Raw genomic sequence first — 18888 nt, forward strand, 5'->3', positions numbered from 1 at the left:
TCTCTTGCCTTAACTCTCGGACCAACTTTCTTAGTGGTAAATTTACGTAGGTTTCCCTAGTAATAGTATAACTTTTACTCTAACAAAACTAGTGAACTATTGTGACAGTTTACTGTTCATGTACTGTATAAACAGATTTCTGTTTGCACAGTTTTTACTGTATGGCTCTGATACCACAAACGCCCAGGATCTACAGTCCGATCCTATTTATCGTATTTTTGCAGGTGATAAGTGAATCTATAGTAGATATGTAAATATGAGACTTTTGTATTTAATTAATTCTTGCAGAATTTTATAATAATTAAGAAGGAACAATATTAAGCAAATAAGAGGGATAACAAATACATCTATTACAAACCATTGAGCATAGTTCAAATCTCCGATTTTTACACTAAATAGTATTTTGAATTGCACAGTGAAAATTCATAACAAACTTAACTTTATTTATAAACAACTTGTAGCACACTATTACATCATTCTGTAGCACACGATTACAAGATTGAAACAATCAAACTATTATTGGGAAATATTACAGACAGTTACAGTAACATCTTACAGTACAACAGAGGGAAAACAGAAAGTATAAAAATACGGAAATTGAAAACAGAAATACTATGAAACTTACTGAGTACACATGCAGTAACTGGAAAAGAGTTTCCAGTGATGCGGGCAGTATGAAGGAAGAGAGGTTATATTGCAGTCACACATCAGATATAAATAGATAGAAAAGATGGATATAAACCTGGTATTTTATGGAGCTATGAAGGTCAGGATAGCTGCTGTATTCTGAAAGATGAAGAGCTGAGAGGAGCTCAAAGAGAGAGAGATAGAGAGAGAAGAGCTTTCTGAGAAAGGAGCTCTGAGAGAAGGAGCAGAGAGAATCTGCTAGGTTGAGAGGAGAGGAGCGGAGGAAGGAGTGGGAGAAAGAGAGGTTTTCGACCCTGCCTCAACTGGAGGAGGCTTGGTCCTTATATAGGCGGAGTTGCTTCGCTATGAAGCAAGGAATAAAGCAGAAAGCAAGAGGAGAAGACATAAAGCGAGATGAGAGGACGTAAAGAAGTAAAATAAAAACAAAAGAAGACAAAAAGAAGCATCTGGGAACAGTGTTTCCCATTGTCGCTTCCTATCGTGGCTACAGTGTCATTTCGGCGTATATATAAATGGCTACAAGGACATTTTTGGCGTATATACAAATGGCTATAGTGACAGCATCTTCTTTTGGCTTTATATGTTGGTGATGACTGTTGATGGTGCGTTTTGTTGATGGTGCTTTATACTTTGTCAGTGATGCTTTATACTTTGTCGGTGATGATGATTGATGAGTCTTTCTTCAATTATTGATTTTTCCTGGTCATGGTCTTTGACTGAATTCATCTGGATCGTCTTCTGGTTCTGTTTCTTCATCCAGATCTTCTTCAGGGAGATTCAGATATTGGTTGGTATGTAAAAGAGATGATTGTACAGTTTCTTCAGAAGAAACTGGTTTCTTCCCAGCTTCAGCAAATATTTCTCTCATTTGGTTTTCAAAGGTCTCTTTTGAAGCATTGGGGTTTTGCTAGAGCATATTTCTTAAATAGGTTGGGAAATCAAAGGAGGTATTAGTAGTATGAGGGCTTGGTTGTTTCTCAGAGGTTTGCTGAGGTATTCTTTTGGGAGTGAGTGTTGTAGGGTCCATATTGAATATGTCCCACCACTTTACAGAGATAGTTTTTCCAAGTCTGGGAATATAGGAATAGTCAGCAGTGGTATCAACTGAGATTGAATAATCCCATTTCATAATCCAAGGGATTTGGTATAGGGCCATGAAATATAAATGGATATCAATGGTTTTATCAGCATGGTTATATTCTTTGAATTGTTCCTGCACTGTTTGGAAAGCAGGAGGTAATATTTGAGATGTTGAGCCGCACACAAAAAACCAATTTTTAAACGATGTGGGGAATCTTTCAAAAATAGGGAGCCGGAACTGAATGTACCAGCTGTGTGTGTTATTTGGATTTTGGTAATAGAAAAACTTATGCCAAGCTTCAATGTATTCGGCCTACTTATAATATTTATAAGAAAAATCTGGGTTGTGAAGTTTCATTCCTTGCGCGGGATTGCAACCCCACTCTTCATAGGAAAGTAAGTTTTTAATTTGGACCTTGGAGTATGCAATGGTCCTGGTATTCTGTTGATAATGGTGGACAACGGAAATGGATCCCGTTTCCATTAGGATGGCTTCAAAGTATTCTCTGGTTTTGACACCATTGGATGGGTTGAGATGATTGAGCAAATACAAAGGAGAAAGTTTTATTGGTTCTGTCTTAACATGTTTCTCATCGATAGTAATATCCATGAGATAAGCTCTTTCTATATAAGAAGACCTGGCTATATTGGGTTGTGAAGCAGACTTGGTCTGAGCTGGAGAATATATGGGTTTTGAAGCAGTTGCTTCGGGATAGTTGATTTGGTGAACAGGAGAATGGGAAGGTGAACGAATTGCCAAAGGCGAAGGTTCCCCTTCAAATGGTATTATATTTGACATGGGTTGTTTGTCTCGGCGAGAAGTGCCTCGAGAACCCATTGGACTAGGTGAAGGTAAAAATGAAATATTATTATTTCTATTCTCCTCGAACAGCTATAATGCCAGGGACAGTGGTAATTCGCCGTTTGTGTCAGTGTTGCCCCCCTGCAAAAATTCACGGGTTAAAAAGTCAGGTAGTGAGTTGGAAGACCCGGGAAGGTGTTCGATGGAAAAAACAAAGGCAGATAATATAGCCTGCCATCGAGCAAAGATTTGTTTGGAAACGAAATTTTGAACATCTTTTTGTAAAATATCTTTGGCTGCTTTGCAGTCAGTGCGTATAAGAAATGGTTGATTAAGAACATCACTTTGGAATTTAGAAACACAGTGGACTATGGCTAAAAGTTCTTTTTTGACCATTGAATAGTTCTTTTGTGTGGAATTCCAAACCTTAGAAGTATATATGAGTATCTTTTAATTTTGGTTTATGGATAAAATGAAAATGTATTGGTATATTTTGAATAGTTGAAGATATTCCTGTTTGATCTATGGTCAAAGGATATAGCAAAGTAAGGAATGGAACTCCAAGTATTACCGCTTGGCTTAATCCTTTTACCATAATAAATGGTGTATCAAGGCATTGATGATTATTACAAACAGAAGCATTGGATAATTTATACTTGATAAATAATCTACTTCCATCTGCTGTATTTAATATTTGAGTAGTCTTATCAAAATATTTTGAAGGTACTGACCCTTCATTGATACAATTAAAGTCAGCTCCTGAGTCAATTAGGGTTGAAGTTTCAAAACTATAATCTTTTGCAACAATAATTTTGACTTGGACAAACCGTTTTTGAATTACTATTTTGTCTATTAAATTGACAGAGGGAATGGTTATTATATGTGGTTTGGCTTCTGAGGTTTCTGGAATATTTGATGGTGGATCTGGTTCATATGTCATAAGTTTATCAAATTCTATTTCATCAGTATCAGTATCTTGTTGAGATAGTTGTTGTAATTCTAAAGATTTAATCCTATTTTTTAATTGGAATACTTCATTTTTTATTTCTTTAATTTCTCTTTTCAGGTCTGAAATTGTAGGTTCTTTTTGTCGAGAAGTATGTTGTTCACTTACTCTCTTCATTATTGAAGCAAAATTGTATTCATCAGGAGATTTATTGATGGGAAGTGTTTTTGCTTTATTTCAATTTTTACACTAAATAGTATTTTGAATTGTATAGTAAAAATTCATAACAAACTTATCTTTATTTATAAACAACTTGTAGCACACTATTACATCAATCTGTAGCACACGATTTACAAGATTGAAACAATCAAACTATTATTGGGAAATATTACAGACACTTACAGTAACATCTTACAGTACAACAGAGGGAAAACAGATAGTATAAAAACAGGGAAACTGAAAACAGAAATTTTATGAAACTTACTGAGTACAGATGCAGTAACTGGAAAAGAGTTTCCAGTGATGCGGGCAGTGTGAAGGAAGAGAGGTTATATTGCAATCACACATCAGATATAAATAGATAAAAAAGATGGATAAAAACCTGGTTTTTTATAGAGCTATGAAGGTCAGGATAGCTGCTGTATTTTGAAAGACGAAGAGCTGAGAGGAGCTCAGAGAGAGAGAGATAGAGAGAGAAGAGCTTTCTGAGAAAGGAGCTCTGAGAGATGGAGCAGAGAGAATCTCTTAGGTTGAGAGGAGAGGAGCGGAGGAAGGAGTGGGAGAAGGAGAGGTTTTCGACCCTGCTTCAAATAGAGGAGGCTTGGTTCTTATATAGGCGGAGTTGCTTCGCTATGAAGCAAGGAATAAAGCAGAAAGCAAGAGGAGAAGACATAAAGCGAGATGAGAGGACGTAAAGAAGTAAAACAAAAACAAAAGAAGACAAAAAGAAGCATCTGGGAACAGTGTTTCTCTTTGTTGCTTCCTGTCGTGGCTACAGTGTCATTTTGGCATATATATAAATTGCTACAGTGACATTTTTGGCGTATATACCAATGGCTACAGTGACAGCATCTTCTTTTGGCTTTATATGTCGGTGATGACTGTTGATGGTGCTTTTTGTCGGTGATGCTTTATACTTTGTCGGTGATGATGATTGATGAGTCTTTCTTCAATTATTGATTTTTTCTAGTCATGGTCTTTGACTGAATTCATCCGGATCGTTTTCCTCTAGTTCTGTTTCTTTATCCGGATCTTCTTCAAGGAGATTCAGATATTGGTTGGTGTGTAAAGAAGATGATTGTACAGTTTCTTCAGAAGAAACTGGTTTCTTCCCAGCTTCAGCAAATATTTCTCTCATTTGGTTTTCTAAGGTCTCTTTTGAAGCATTGGGGTTTTGCTGGAGCATATTTCTTAAATAGGTTGGGAAATCAAAGGAGGTATTAGCAGTATGAGGGCTTGGTTGTTTCTCAGAGGTTTGCTGAGGTATTCTTTTGGGAGTGAGTATTGTAGGGTCCATATTGAATATGTCCCACCACTTTACAGAGATAGTTTTTCCAAGTCTGGGAATATAGGAATAGTCAGCAGTGGTATCAACTGAGATTGAATAATCCCATTTCATAATCCAAGGGATTTGGTATAGAGCCATGAAATATAAATGGATATCAATGGTTTTATCAGCATGGTTATATTCTTTGAATTGTTCCTGCACTGTTTGGAAAGCAGAAGGTAATATTTGAGATGTTGAGCCCCATCTAAAAAACCAATTTTTAAACCATGTGGGGAATCTTTCGAAAATAGGGAGCCGAAACTGAATGTACCAGCTGTGTGTGGTATTTGGATTTTGGTAATAGAAAAACTTATGCCAAGCTTCAATGTATTCGGCATACTTATAATATTTATAAGAAAAATCTGGGTTGTGAAGTTTCTTTCCTAGCGCGGGATTGCAACCCCACTCTTCATAGGAAAGTAAGTTTTTAATTTGGACCTTGGAGTATGCAATGGTCCTGGTATTCTGTTGATAATAGTGGACAACGGAAATGGATCCCGTTTCCATTAGGATGGCTTCAAAGTATTCTCTGATTTTGACACCATTGGATGGGTTGAGATGATTGAGCAAATATAAAGGAGCAAGTTTTATTGGTTCTATCTTAACATGTTTATCATCGATAGTAATATCCACGAGATAAGCTCTTTCTATATAAGAAGATCAGGGTAAATTGTGTTGTGAAGCATATTTGGTCTGAGCTGGAGAATATATGGGTTTTGAAGCAGTTGCTCCGGGATAGGTGATTTGGTGAACAGGAGAATGGGAAGGTGAATGAATTGCCAAAGGCGAAGGTTCCCCTTCAAATGGTATTAATAGTTTGATCTTTTTTATCTATTCTCATAATATTTGGACATAAGTTATTCATAACTTTGTAATATATTCTTTATACGATAGCTAAATTTTGGGAACCATGTGTCATATTAAATTCATGAGTTTTTAAATTTAATTTTAGTATATCGAGAATATTTGGATCAGTTAAAGAAACCGAAAAATTTAGAAAACAGTTAAAACATATTAGACCACTACATAGGCTGGATTCAACCATTCCAAGTAGTGAGTCTGTGAAATTATTATGTCTTGTATCTCTTAGGCATACAAGCACTGAGGTGTTCAACCCTAGTCGGGTCAAAGGTTTTACAACTATTTGAATGAGGCCAATGTGTAAATATTTGTAATTATTTTCTTTATGTTTTTCAACAACTTTTCTTGATAGTAGTTGAAAGTCTTCTTGATTCTGAGTTACAGATAAACTTTCTTATACTGTCTTGATGGCGTAACCCATCTTGAATTTAAATGATCCCTTATGATAAATGTCATGTATTGGTACCTTTGGTATATTCCAATTTTGAATATGATCTTCAATATCATTTATTATGATTTGTTCCTTATTTTTCACTCTAAGTGTTTGAGATGAAGTTGTACTAGTACTTTTAAGATTCCTAATTAAATTTTCCATATGTAGGTTGCGGATAATGACAATCTGGATGATCAAGGGTCCAACGTTTTCCCCTAAGCGGCTCTCCTGGCCTTGGCGGGTACTTTGCAATAGACTTCTTTCGTCTCTTGCCTTAACTCTCGGACCAACTTTCTTAGTGGTAAATTTATGTAGGTTTCCCTAGTAATACTATAACTTTTACTCTAATAGAACTAGTGAACTACTGGGACAGTTTACTGTTCATGTACTGTATAAACAGATTTCTGTTTGCACAGTTTTTACTGTATGGCTCTGATACCACAAACGCCCAGGATCTACTGCCCGATCCTATTTATCGTATTTTTGCAGGTGATAAGTGAATCTATAGTAGATATGTAAATATGAGACTATTGGATGACTGTCGCTGGTGCTTTTGTCGGTGATGCTTTATACTTTGTCGGTGATGATGATTGATGAGCCTTTCTTCAATTATTGATTTTTCCTGGTCATGATCTTTGACTGAATTCATCCGGATCGTCTTCCTCTGGTTCTGTTTCTTCATCCGAATCTTCTTCAGGGAGATTCAGCTATTGGTTGGTGTGTAAAGGAGATGATTGTACAGTTTCTTCAGAAGAAACTGGTTTCTTCAGAAGAAACTGGTTTCTTCAGAAGAAACTGGTTTCTTCCCAGCTTCAGCAAATATTTCTCTCATTTGGTTTCTAGGGTCTCTTTTGAAGCATTGGGGTTTTGCTGGAGCATATTTCTTAAATAGGTTGGGAAATCAAAGGAGGTATTAGCAGTATGAGGGCTTGGTTATTTCTCAGAGGTTTGCTGAGGTATTCTTTTGGAAGTGAGTGTTGTAGGGTCCATATTGAATATGTCCCACCACTTTATAGAGATAGTTTTTCCAAGTCTGGGAATATAGGAATAGTCAGCAGTGGTATCAACTGAGATTGAATAATCCCATTTCATAATCCAAGGGATTTGGTATAGAGCCATGAAATATAAATGGATATCAATGGTTTTATCAGCATGGTTATATTCTTTGAATTGTTCCTGCACTGTTTGGAAAGCAAGAGGTAATATTTGAGATGTTGAGACCCACACAACAAAATAATTTTTAAACCATGTGGGGAATCTTTCAAAAATAGGGAGCCGGAACTGAATGTACCAGCTGTGTGTGTTATTTGGATTTTGGTAATAGAAAAACTTATGCCAAGCTTCAATGTATTCGACATACATATAATATTTATAAGAAAAATCTGGGTTGTGAAGTTTCTTTCCTTGCGCGGGATTGCAACCCCACTCTTCATAGGAAAGTAAGTTTTTAATTTGGACCTTGGAGTATGCAATGGTCTTGGTATTCTGTTGATAATAGTGGACAACGGAAATGGATCCCGTTTCCATTGAGATGGCTTCAGAGTATTCTCTGGTTTTGACACCATTGGATGGGTTGAGATGATTGAGCAAATATTAAGGAGCAAGTTTTATTGGTTCTGTCTTAACATGTTTCTCATCGATAGTAATATCCATGAGATAAGCTCTTTCTATATAAGAAGACCTGGGTATATTCGGTTGTAAAGCAGACTTGGTCTGAGCTGGAGAATACATGGGTTTTGAAGCAATTGCTTCGGGATAGGTGATTTGGTGAACAGGAGAATGGGAAGGTGAACGAATTGCCAAAGGCGAAGGTTCCCCTTCAAATGGTATTATATTTGACATGGGTTGTTTATCTCGGCAAGAAGTGCCTCGAGAACCCATTGGACTAGGTGAAGGTAAAAATGAAATATTATTATTTCTATTCTCCTCGAACAGCTGTAATGCCAGGGACAGTGGTGATTCGTCGTTTGTATCAGTGTTGCTCTTTGTTTGTACGCTAAAAATGTCACTGTAGCCATTTATATATACGCCAAAATGACACTGTAGCCACGATAGGAAGCGACAAAGGGAAACACTGTTCCCAGATGCTTCTTTTTGTCTTCTTTTGTTTTTGTTTTACTTCTTTACGTCCTCTCATCTCGTTGTATGTCTTCTCCTCCTTCTTTCTGCTTTATTCCTTGCTTCATAGCGAAGCAACTCCGCCTATATAAGGACCAAGCCTCCTCCATTTGAGGCAGGGTCGAAAACCTCTCCTTCTCCCACTCCTTCCTCCGCTCCTCTCCTCTCAACCTAGGAGATTCTCTCTGCTCCTTCTCTCAGAGCTCCTTTCTCAGAAACCTCTTCTCTCTCTATCTCTCTCTCTCTCTGAGCTCCTCTCAGCTCTTCGTCTTTCAGAATACAGCAGCTATCCTGACCTTCATAGCTCCATAAAATACCAGGTTTTTATCCATCTTTTCTATCTATCTATATCAGATGTGTGACTGCAATATAACCTCTCTTCCTTCATACTGCCCGCATCACTGGAAACACTTTTCCAGTTACTGCATCTGTACTCAGTAAGTTTCATAGTATTTCTGTTTTCAGTTTCCATGTTTTTATACTTTCTGTTTTCCCTCTGTTGTACTGTAAGATGTTACTGTAAGTGTCTGTAATATTTCCCAATAATAGTTTGTTTGTTTCAAATCTTGTAATCATGTGCTACAGATTGATGTAATAGTGTGCTACAAGTTGTTTATAAATAAAGTTAAGTTTGTTATGAATTTTCACTATGCAATTAAAGTTAAGTTTGTTATGAATTTTCACTATGGAATTCAAAATACTCTTTTGTGTAAAAATCGGAGATGTGAACTATGCTCAATGGTTAGTAATCGATGTATCTGTTATCCCTCTTATTTGCTTAATATTGTTCCTTCTTAATTATTATAAAATTCTGCAAGAATTAATTAAATACAATAGTCTCATATTTACATATCTACTATAGATTCACTTATCACCTGTAAAAATACGATAAATAGGATCGGACTGTAGATCTTGGGCGTTTGTGGTATCAGAGCCATACAGTAAAAACTGTGCAAACAGAAATCTGTTTATACAGTACACAAACAGTAAACTGTTTCAATAGTTCACTAGTCCTGTTAGAGTAAAAGTTATACTATTACTAGGGAAACCTACGTAAATTTACCACTAAGAAAGTTGGCTCGAGAGTTAAGGCAAGAGACGAAAGAAGTCTATTACAAAGTACCCGCCAAGGCCAGAAGAGCCGCTTAGGGGAAAACGCTGGACCCTTGATCGTCCAGATTGTCATTATCCGCAACCTACAGATGGCAAATTTAATTAGGAATCTTAAAAGTAACAGTACAACTTCTTACAGTGAAAAATAAGGAACAAATCATAATAAATGATATTGAAGATCATATTCAAAATTGGAATATACCAAAGGTACCAATACATGACATTTATCATAAGGGATCATTTAAATTCAAGATGGGTTGTGCCATCAAGACAGTAGACGAAAGTTTATCTGTAACTAAAAACCAAGAAGACTTTCAACTACTATTAAGAAAAGTTGTTGAAAAACATAAAGAAAATAATTACAAATATTTACACATTAGCCTCATTCAAATAGCTGTTAAACCTTTGACCGGACTAGGGTTGAACACTTCAGTGCTTGTATGCCTAAGAGATACAAGACACAATAATTTCACAGACTCACTACTTGGCATGGTTGAATAGAGCTTATGTAGTGGTTTAAAATATTTTAACTGTTTTCCAAATTTTTTGGTTTCTTTAACTGATCCAAATATTCTCGATATATTAACAATAATTTGAAAAACTCATGGTTTTAATATGACACATGGTTCCCAAAATTTAGCTATCGTATGTAGAATATATTACAAAGTTATGAATACCTTATGTCCAAATATTATGAGAATAGATAAAAAAGATCAAATAATATTATTTCAAACAAATATGGAAAAATCTCATACAATTGTACCCAAAACCATAAAATGGTCAGACATTGTTCTACCACAGTCATGGGCCTTACAACATGCAAATCAACCCCAAGAAATTCCAAGAAATAGTATTCCAAATCAAATAATAGAACATCCAGATGAAAATATTGAAATAAAATTTCAACAATTAAAAGTACAGGATGATATAAACATTAATCGAAAAAGAATAAAAAACGATTAATACCCAGTAGAAAATATTATTCTACTACTCCTGATGTTATTATACTACCTTCTCCTTCCCAATCTTCTTCACCATCAATACCTCGTTCAGATTTACAAATACAAGGAATAAGAAGAACAACTGATCATGTTGTTATTCCCACATATACCTCTGAATCAAATATAGCATACACTCCTGAACCTACTATAAAAGAATTTCAAATATTCACATTACAAATTGAAGATGATATAGAAGAAGAAATAAATCCATATGATCAATATTCTGATGGATATATGGCAGCATACTTAGCAGCCAAATTGGAAAATAAAAGGAGAAAAATTAATAAAGATTATATCAAACATGATTATTATCTGATGAAAATAAACATATTCGAGAATGGTATTTGAAAACATTTCAACCTAGATTAATAGACTTAATGCATATAAAATATAATAAATTTCTTAAAAAAAAAAGAGTAACCAAGGATTTTTTATATGGTTAAAAGAAATGTGTAGTCAATACAATATTACTATTCCTTCATTTGACAACATTCAAACAATAGAAGAAAAAACCTATATCAGTACGGATGGTACTACCATTGCTAGTACACACCCTCCTGAAAAAAGCATAATACACAAAGCAGTCATCCCATCTAAGGATGAACCACCACATCCACAATCAACATATGATATAATAGCTACTCCTTATAAGGTCTTACCAAAAGGACTTGACAAGAAACAGGAATTAATTCCTCATATTGTAGAACAAAATAATTATACAAATTTGTATATGCAATCCTTAGGTAAACAGGCAGAACGAATAGAAAGACTTGTTTCAAAAGAACAATCTTCTGCTACACCCATACCTAAAGCTATTCTGTTCAAACCACCTCCAGAATTAAATAAAAATAAATTCCATATTGGTGATAACAATAAATCCTTAATGGATCAATTAATAGCAAAATTATCCTAATTAGAAATTAAAGGATTACCTTCTCCCAAAATAAATATTCCTTTACCCACTATTACCAGTTCATTACTTGAATTTTCAGATAAAGGAAAAAGAAAGCTACCTGAGCGTGAAACAATGATGCTCCAAGAAGAACCAATCATAGAAGATACTATCCAAAATCAAAAAAATGCGTTTATGGATACCACTCCCATAGATCTCAATAGAATAGCCTATGGAAAAAATTGGAAACCAATAACAGCCTTACCATATCATAAAAGACCTACACTTGTTGATATTCAAATGGAAGAAGATGCTATACAACAAGTAGTATCATATTCAGGAAGATCAATAGTAAACTGGACAATAGATGGATTATCTGAATTAAAAATATTAGATGTCATGAGACATATGACAATGTTTACCTCTGCAAATAAAATGGCAGGCAACCCAGATCAAGAGGTTGCAAAAGCAATAGTAAATGGATTTACTGGCTGGTTAAGAGGTTGGTGGGATTTCTATGTAGATGATGAAACCAAGAATAGAATCCTCACAAATACTAGACAATGGACCGCCAAAAATGAACAGAATCAAGAAATAATCTATACAGAAAGTGATGCTGTCAACACTTTGATATATACCATTACACTTCATTTTATAGGCAGTACAACCCTATTAGCAGCAAGATCCGAAGATCTGCTTTCCAATCTTCGCTGTCTTACACTATCTCATTATAAATGGTACAAAGATGTATTTTTCTCAAGATTACTAATACGAGAAGATTGCCAGTTAGACCACTGGAAAGAAAAATTTATAGCTGGTTTACCATATTTATTCACAGAAAAAGTCAAAGAGAGACTGCGAAAGAAACATAATGGAATCATAATATATTCATCATATACACTTGGACAGTTATCAGCAGAAATATGTGCTGAGGGATTAGCCTTATGCACAGATATGAAACTCAAAAGGCAATTAGATAAACAACAATTTGGATATTATCTTGATAGAAAAAATATGTCTGACCAATTATATAAGAAAAAGAAAAAATATAAAAAGGAAAAATATAAATCTAAAAATAAAGAAAAGAAAAAATATTATAAAAAATCTAAGAGAAAACTGATCAATAATTTTTCTCCCAATACAAAAGGTAAGAGAAAACTACCAGTATGTTATAAGTGTGGTAAAGTAGGACATTATAAACATCAATGTAAATTAAAAAAGAAAATAGAATCATTACATTTAGATGAAACAATATAATCAAAATTATATAATCTAATCAATTATGATTCAACTTCTTCTACCTCTACTGATTCCCATATAGACCAAATTCAGGATGATGATCTTATATGGACAGAATCCTCTGATTCTTCCAATTCTTCTGATACAAAATCATCTAGTGCAATCAAAGATAATGATTGTAGTTGTCCTATACCTTCACACAATCTTCATACACTTACCCAAGAAGATAATTTCATCCTAGACATTATCGATAAAATAACAGATTCAGATGAAAAAAGATCTGTAATTACTCAATTCATTTCTATAACAAAAAATAAAGCAAAACCACTTCCCATCAATAAATCACCTGATGAATATAATTTTGCTTCAATAATGAAGAGAGTAAGTGAACAACATACTTCTCAACAACAAAAAGAGCCTACAATTTCAGACCTTAAAAGAGAAATTAAGTATTCCAATTAAAAAATAGGATTAAATCTTTAGAATTAATACAACTATCTCAACAAGATACTGATACTGATGAAATAGAATTTGATAAACTTATGACATATGAACCAGATCCACCATTAGATATTCCAGAAACCTCAGAAGCCAAACCACATATAATAACCATTCCCTCTGTCAATTTAATAGACAAAATAGTAATTCAAAAATGGTTTGTCCAAGTCAAAATTATTGTTGCAAAAGATTATAGTTTTGAAACTTCAGCCCTAATTAACTCAAGAGCTAACTTGAATTGTATCAATGAAGGGTTAGTACCTTCAAAATATTTTGATAAGACTACTCAAATATTAAATACAACAGATGGAAGTAGAATATTTATCAAGTATAAATTATCCAATGCTTCTGTTTGTAATAATCACCAATGCCTTGATACACCATTTATTATGGTAGGAATAGTCAGCAGTGGTATCAACTGAGATTGAATAATCCCATTTCATAATCCAAGGGATTTGGTATTGGGCCATAAAATATAAATGGATATCAATGGTTTTATCAGCATGGTTATATTCTTTGAATTGTTCCTGCACTGTTTGGAAAGCAGGAGGTAATATTTGAGATGTTGAGCCCCACCTAAAAAACCAATTTTTAAACCATGTGGGGAATCTTTCAAAAATAGGGAGCCGGAACTGAATGTACCAGCTGTGTGTGTTATTTGGATTTTGGTAATAGAAAAACTTATGCCAAGCTTCAATGTATTCGGCATACTTATAATATTTATAAGAAAAATCTGGGTTGTGAAGTTTCTTTCCTTGCGCGGGATTGCAACCCTACTCTTCATAGAAAAGTAAGTTTTTAATTTGGACCTTGGAGTATGTAATGGTCCTGGTATTCTGTTGATAATAGTGGACAACGGAAATGGATCACGTTTCCATTAGGATGGCTTCAAAGTATTCTCTGGTTTTGACACCATTGGATGGGTTGAGATGATTGAGCATATAAAGGAGCAAGTTTTATTGGTTCTGTCTTAACATGTTTCTCATCGATAGTAATTTCCATGAGATAAGCTCTTTCTATATAAGAAGACCTGGGTATATTCGGTTGTGAAGCAGACTTGGTCTGAGCTGGAGAATATATGGGTTTTGAAGCAGTTGCTTCGGGATAGGTGATTTGGTGAACAGGAGAATGGGAAGGTGAACGAATTGCCAAAGGCAAAGGTTCCCCTTCAAATGGTATTATATTTGACTTGGGTTGTTTGTCTCGGCGAGAAGTGCCCCGAGAACCCACTGGACTAGGTGAAGGTAAAAATGAAATATTATTCTTTCTATTCTCCTCGAACAGCTGTAATGCCAGGGAAAGTGGTGATTCGTCATTTGTGTCAGTGTTGCCCGCCTGCAAAAATTCACGGCTTAAAAAGTCAAGTAGTGATTTGGAAGACCCGGGAAGGTGTTCGATGGAAAAATCACAGGCGGATAATATAGCCTGCCATGGAGCAAAGATTTGTTTGGAAACCAAATTTTGAACATCTTTTTGTAAAATATTTTTGGCTGCTTTGCAGGTAAAAATGCCCAAGATCTACAGTCAGATCCTATTTATCGTATTTTTGCAGGTGATAAGTGAATCTATAGTAGATATGTAAAAATGAGACTATTGTATTTAATTAATTCTTGCAGAATTTTATAAAAATTAAGAAGGAACAATATTAAGCAAATAAGAGGGATAACAGATACATCTATTACTAACCATTGAGCATAGTTCAAATCTTCGATTTTTACACTAAATAGTATTTTGAATTGCATAGTGAAAATTCATAACAAACTTAACTTTATTTATAAACAACTTGTAGCACACTATTACATCAATCTGTAGCACACTATTACAAGATTGAAACAATCAAACTATTATTGGGAAATATTACAGACACTTACAGTACAACAGAGGGAAAGCAGAAAGTATAAAAATCGGGAAACTGAAAACGGAAATACTATGAAACTTACTGAGTACAGATGCAGTAACTGGAAAAGAGTTTCCAATGATGCAGGCAGTATGAAGAAAGAGAGGTTATATTGCAGTCGCACATCAAATATAAATAGATAGAAATGATGGATAAAAACCGGGTATTTTATGGACCTATGAAGGTCAGGATAGCTGCTGTATTCTGAAAGACGAAGAGCTGAGAGGAGCTCAGAGAGAGAGAGATAGAGAGAGAAGAGCTTTCTGAGAAAGGAGCTCTGAGAGAAGGAGCAGAGAGAATCTCCTAGGTTGAGAGGAGAAGAGCGGAGGAAGGAGTGGGAGAAGGAGAGGTTTTCAACCCTGCCTCAACTGGAGGAGGCTTGGTCCTTATATAGGAGGAGTTGCTTCGCTATGAAGCAAGGAATAAAGCAGAAAGCAAGAGGAGAAGACATAAAGCGAGATGAGAGGACGTAAAAAAGTAAAACAAAAACAAAAGAAGACAAAAAGAAGCATCTGGGAACAGTGTTTCCCATTGTCGCTTCCTATCGTGGCTACAGTGTCATTTTGGCGTATATATAAATGGCTACAGTGACATTTTTGGCGTATATACAAATGGGTACAGTGACAGCATCTTCTTTTGGCTTTATATGTCGGTGATGACTGTTGATGGTGCTTTTTGTCGGTGATGCTTTATACTTTGTCGGTGATGATGATTGATGAGTCTTTCTTCAATTATTGATTTTTCCTGGTCATGGTCTTTGACTGAATTCTTTCGGATCGTCTTCCTCTGGTTCTGTTTCTTCATCCAGATCTTCTTCTGAGAGATTCAGATATTGGTTGGTGTGTAAAGGAGATGATTGTACAGTTTCTTCAGAAGAAACTGGTTTCTTTCCAGCTTCAACAAATATTTCTCTCATTTGGTTTTCTAAGGTCTCTTTTGAAGCATTGGGGTTTTGATGGAGCATATTTCTTAAATAGGTTGGGAAATCAAAGGAGGTACTAGTAGTATGAGGGCTTGGTTGTTTCTCAGAGGTTTGCTGAGGTATTCTTTTAGGAGTGAGTGTTGTAGGGTCCATATTGAATATGTCCCACCACTTTACAGAGATAGTTTTTCCAAGTCTGGGAATATAGGAATAGTCAGCAGTGGTATCAACTGAGATTGAATAATCCCATTTCATAATCCAAGGGATTTGGTATAGGGCCATGAAATATAAATGGATATCAATGGTTTTATCAGCATGGTTATATTCTTTGAATTGTTCCTGCATTGTTTGGAAAGCAGGAGGTAATATTTGAGAAGTTGAGCCCCACACAAAAAACCAATTTTTAAACCATGTGGGGAATCTTTCGAAAATAGGGAGCCAGAACTGAATGTACCAGCTGTGTGTGTTATTTGGATTTTGGTAATAGAAAAACTTATCCCAAGCTTCAATGTATTCGGCATACTTATAATATTTATAAGAAAAATCTTGGTTGTGAAGTTTCTTTCCTTGCGCGGGATTGCAACCCTACTCTTCATAGAAAAGTAAGTTTTTAATTTGGACCTTGGAGTATGCAATGGTCCTAGTATTCTGTTGATAATAGTGGACAACGGAAATGGATCCCGTTTCCATTAGGATAGCTTCAAAGTATTCTCCGGTTTTGACACCATTGGATGGGTTGAGATGATTAAACAAATATAAAGGAGCAAGTTTTATTGGTTCTGTCTTAACATGTTTCTCATCGATAGTAATATCCATGAGATAAGCTCTTTCTATATAAGAAGACCTGGGTATATTGGGTTGTGAAGCAGACTTGGTGTGAGCTAGAGAATATATGGGTTTTGAAGCAGTTGCTTCGGGATAGGTGATTTGGTGAACAGGAGAATGGGAAGGTGAACGAATTGCCAAAGGCGAAGGTTCCCCTTCAAATGGTATTATATTTGACATGGGTTGTTGTCTCGGCGGAAGTGCCTCGAGAACCCATTGGACTAGGTGAAGGTAAAAATGAAATATTATTATTTCTATTCTCCTCGAACAGCTGTAATGCCAAGGAAAGTGGTGACTCGTCGTTTGTGTCAGTGTTGCCTCCTCTGCAAAAATTTATGAGTTAAAAAGTCAGGTAGTGAGTTGGAAGACCCGGGAAGGTGTTCGATGGAAAAATCAAAGGCGGATATTATAGCCTGCCATCGAGCAAAGATTTGTTTGGAAACCAAATTTTGAACATCTTTACTTAAAATATTGGTTGATTAAGAACATCACTTTGGAATTTAGAAACACAGTGGACATTGGCTAAAAGTTCTTTTTTGACCATTGAATAGTTCTTTTGCGTGGAATTCCAAACCTTAGAAGTATATCTGAGTAATTGTTCTTTATTATCAATCTTTTGTTTGAGAATACCACCGAGACCGATATCTGAAGCATCACATTCTATGATTTTGAAAGCAGTTGGATGTGGAAGAGAAAGATAGTCAAGAGTCTTTACCTTTCGTTTGATTACTTGTACTGCCTGAGAATATTGTTCCATGGTGGAGGATTCTTTTTGAGTCTATCATATAGAGGCTTAGAATCGATAGCAAGATTAGGATAAAAGTCACTAACATAGTTTAAACATCCCAATAACCTTTGGAGTTCTTTTTTATCAAGTATTTGATCAAGAAATTTATCAGCAAATTGCATTGATCTATCTATTGGAATAATTGTTCCATGATGAATCATATGGCCAAGAAACCTAATATTGGTTTTGAATAAAGTAATCTTTTTTGTTGAGACTACCAATCCAGCATTCTGGACAGCATGTATTAAAGTATTAATGTGTTTAATATGTTGATCTATGGATTTAGAGAAAATCAAAACATCGTCTATGTATACTATCATGAATTGATGGTATGCATTAAAAACATCATTCATTATTTTCTGAAATTCAGATGGTGCATTTTTTAAGCCAAATGGCATAACATTCCATTCATATTGTCCGAATGGGACATTAAATGCCGTTTTATATCTATCTTTTTCTTGGATTTGTATCTGCCAATATCCAGATTTCATATCAAATTTTGAAAAGATACAAGCTTGGGAAACTCCATCCAATAAATCTTTTTTATTAGGTATAGGATATCTGATCCATTTTAAAACTTTTTTTAAAGGTTTATAATTTATAACTAACCTAGGAACTCCTCGTTCCTTTTCAGCATTCTTATTAACATAAAAGGCTGCACAGCTCCAAGGTGAGGAGCTTGTTCTTATGAGCTTTTTATTTTGGAGATCAGTAATCTCTTTGCGACACATATCTAATAAGATAGTATTCATTTGTATTGGTCTAGCTTTTGTAGGTATTTGTTTTTCATCAAATCCTTGTTCGTAAGGTAGACTAATGTTATGCTTTTTCCTTTCCCAAAAAGCATTGGGATGCTCGCTGCATATAGAAGTTTCTATATGGTGTTGTATTGATTGGATTTTTTGTTGAATTGAAGGAGTATTTATTTGTTCTTCAATAGACTTATATTTGAGTTCTTTTTTAGAGTGCAAAGAAATTTTTCTTTATTCTGTAACTGACTCTTGACATTATTTAGTTCTTTTAATTTTGGTTTATGGATAAAATGAAAATGTATTGGTATATTTTGAATAGTTGAAGATATTCCTGTTTGATCTATGGTCAAATGATATAGCAAAGTAAGGAATGGAACTCCAAGTATTACCGCTTGGCTTAATCCTTTTACCATAATAAATGGTGTATCAAGGCATTGATGATTATTACAAAACGAAGCATTGGATAATTTATACTTGATAAATAATCTATTTCTATCTGCTGTATTTAATATTTGAGTAGTCTTATCA

This window comes from Amborella trichopoda, chromosome 3, assembly GCF_054954075.1.
Source record: "Amborella trichopoda isolate Santa Cruz 75 chromosome 3, AtrichopodaSantaCruz75HAP2 v2.0, whole genome shotgun sequence".
Classification (NCBI taxonomy): Eukaryota; Viridiplantae; Streptophyta; class Magnoliopsida; order Amborellales; family Amborellaceae; genus Amborella; species Amborella trichopoda.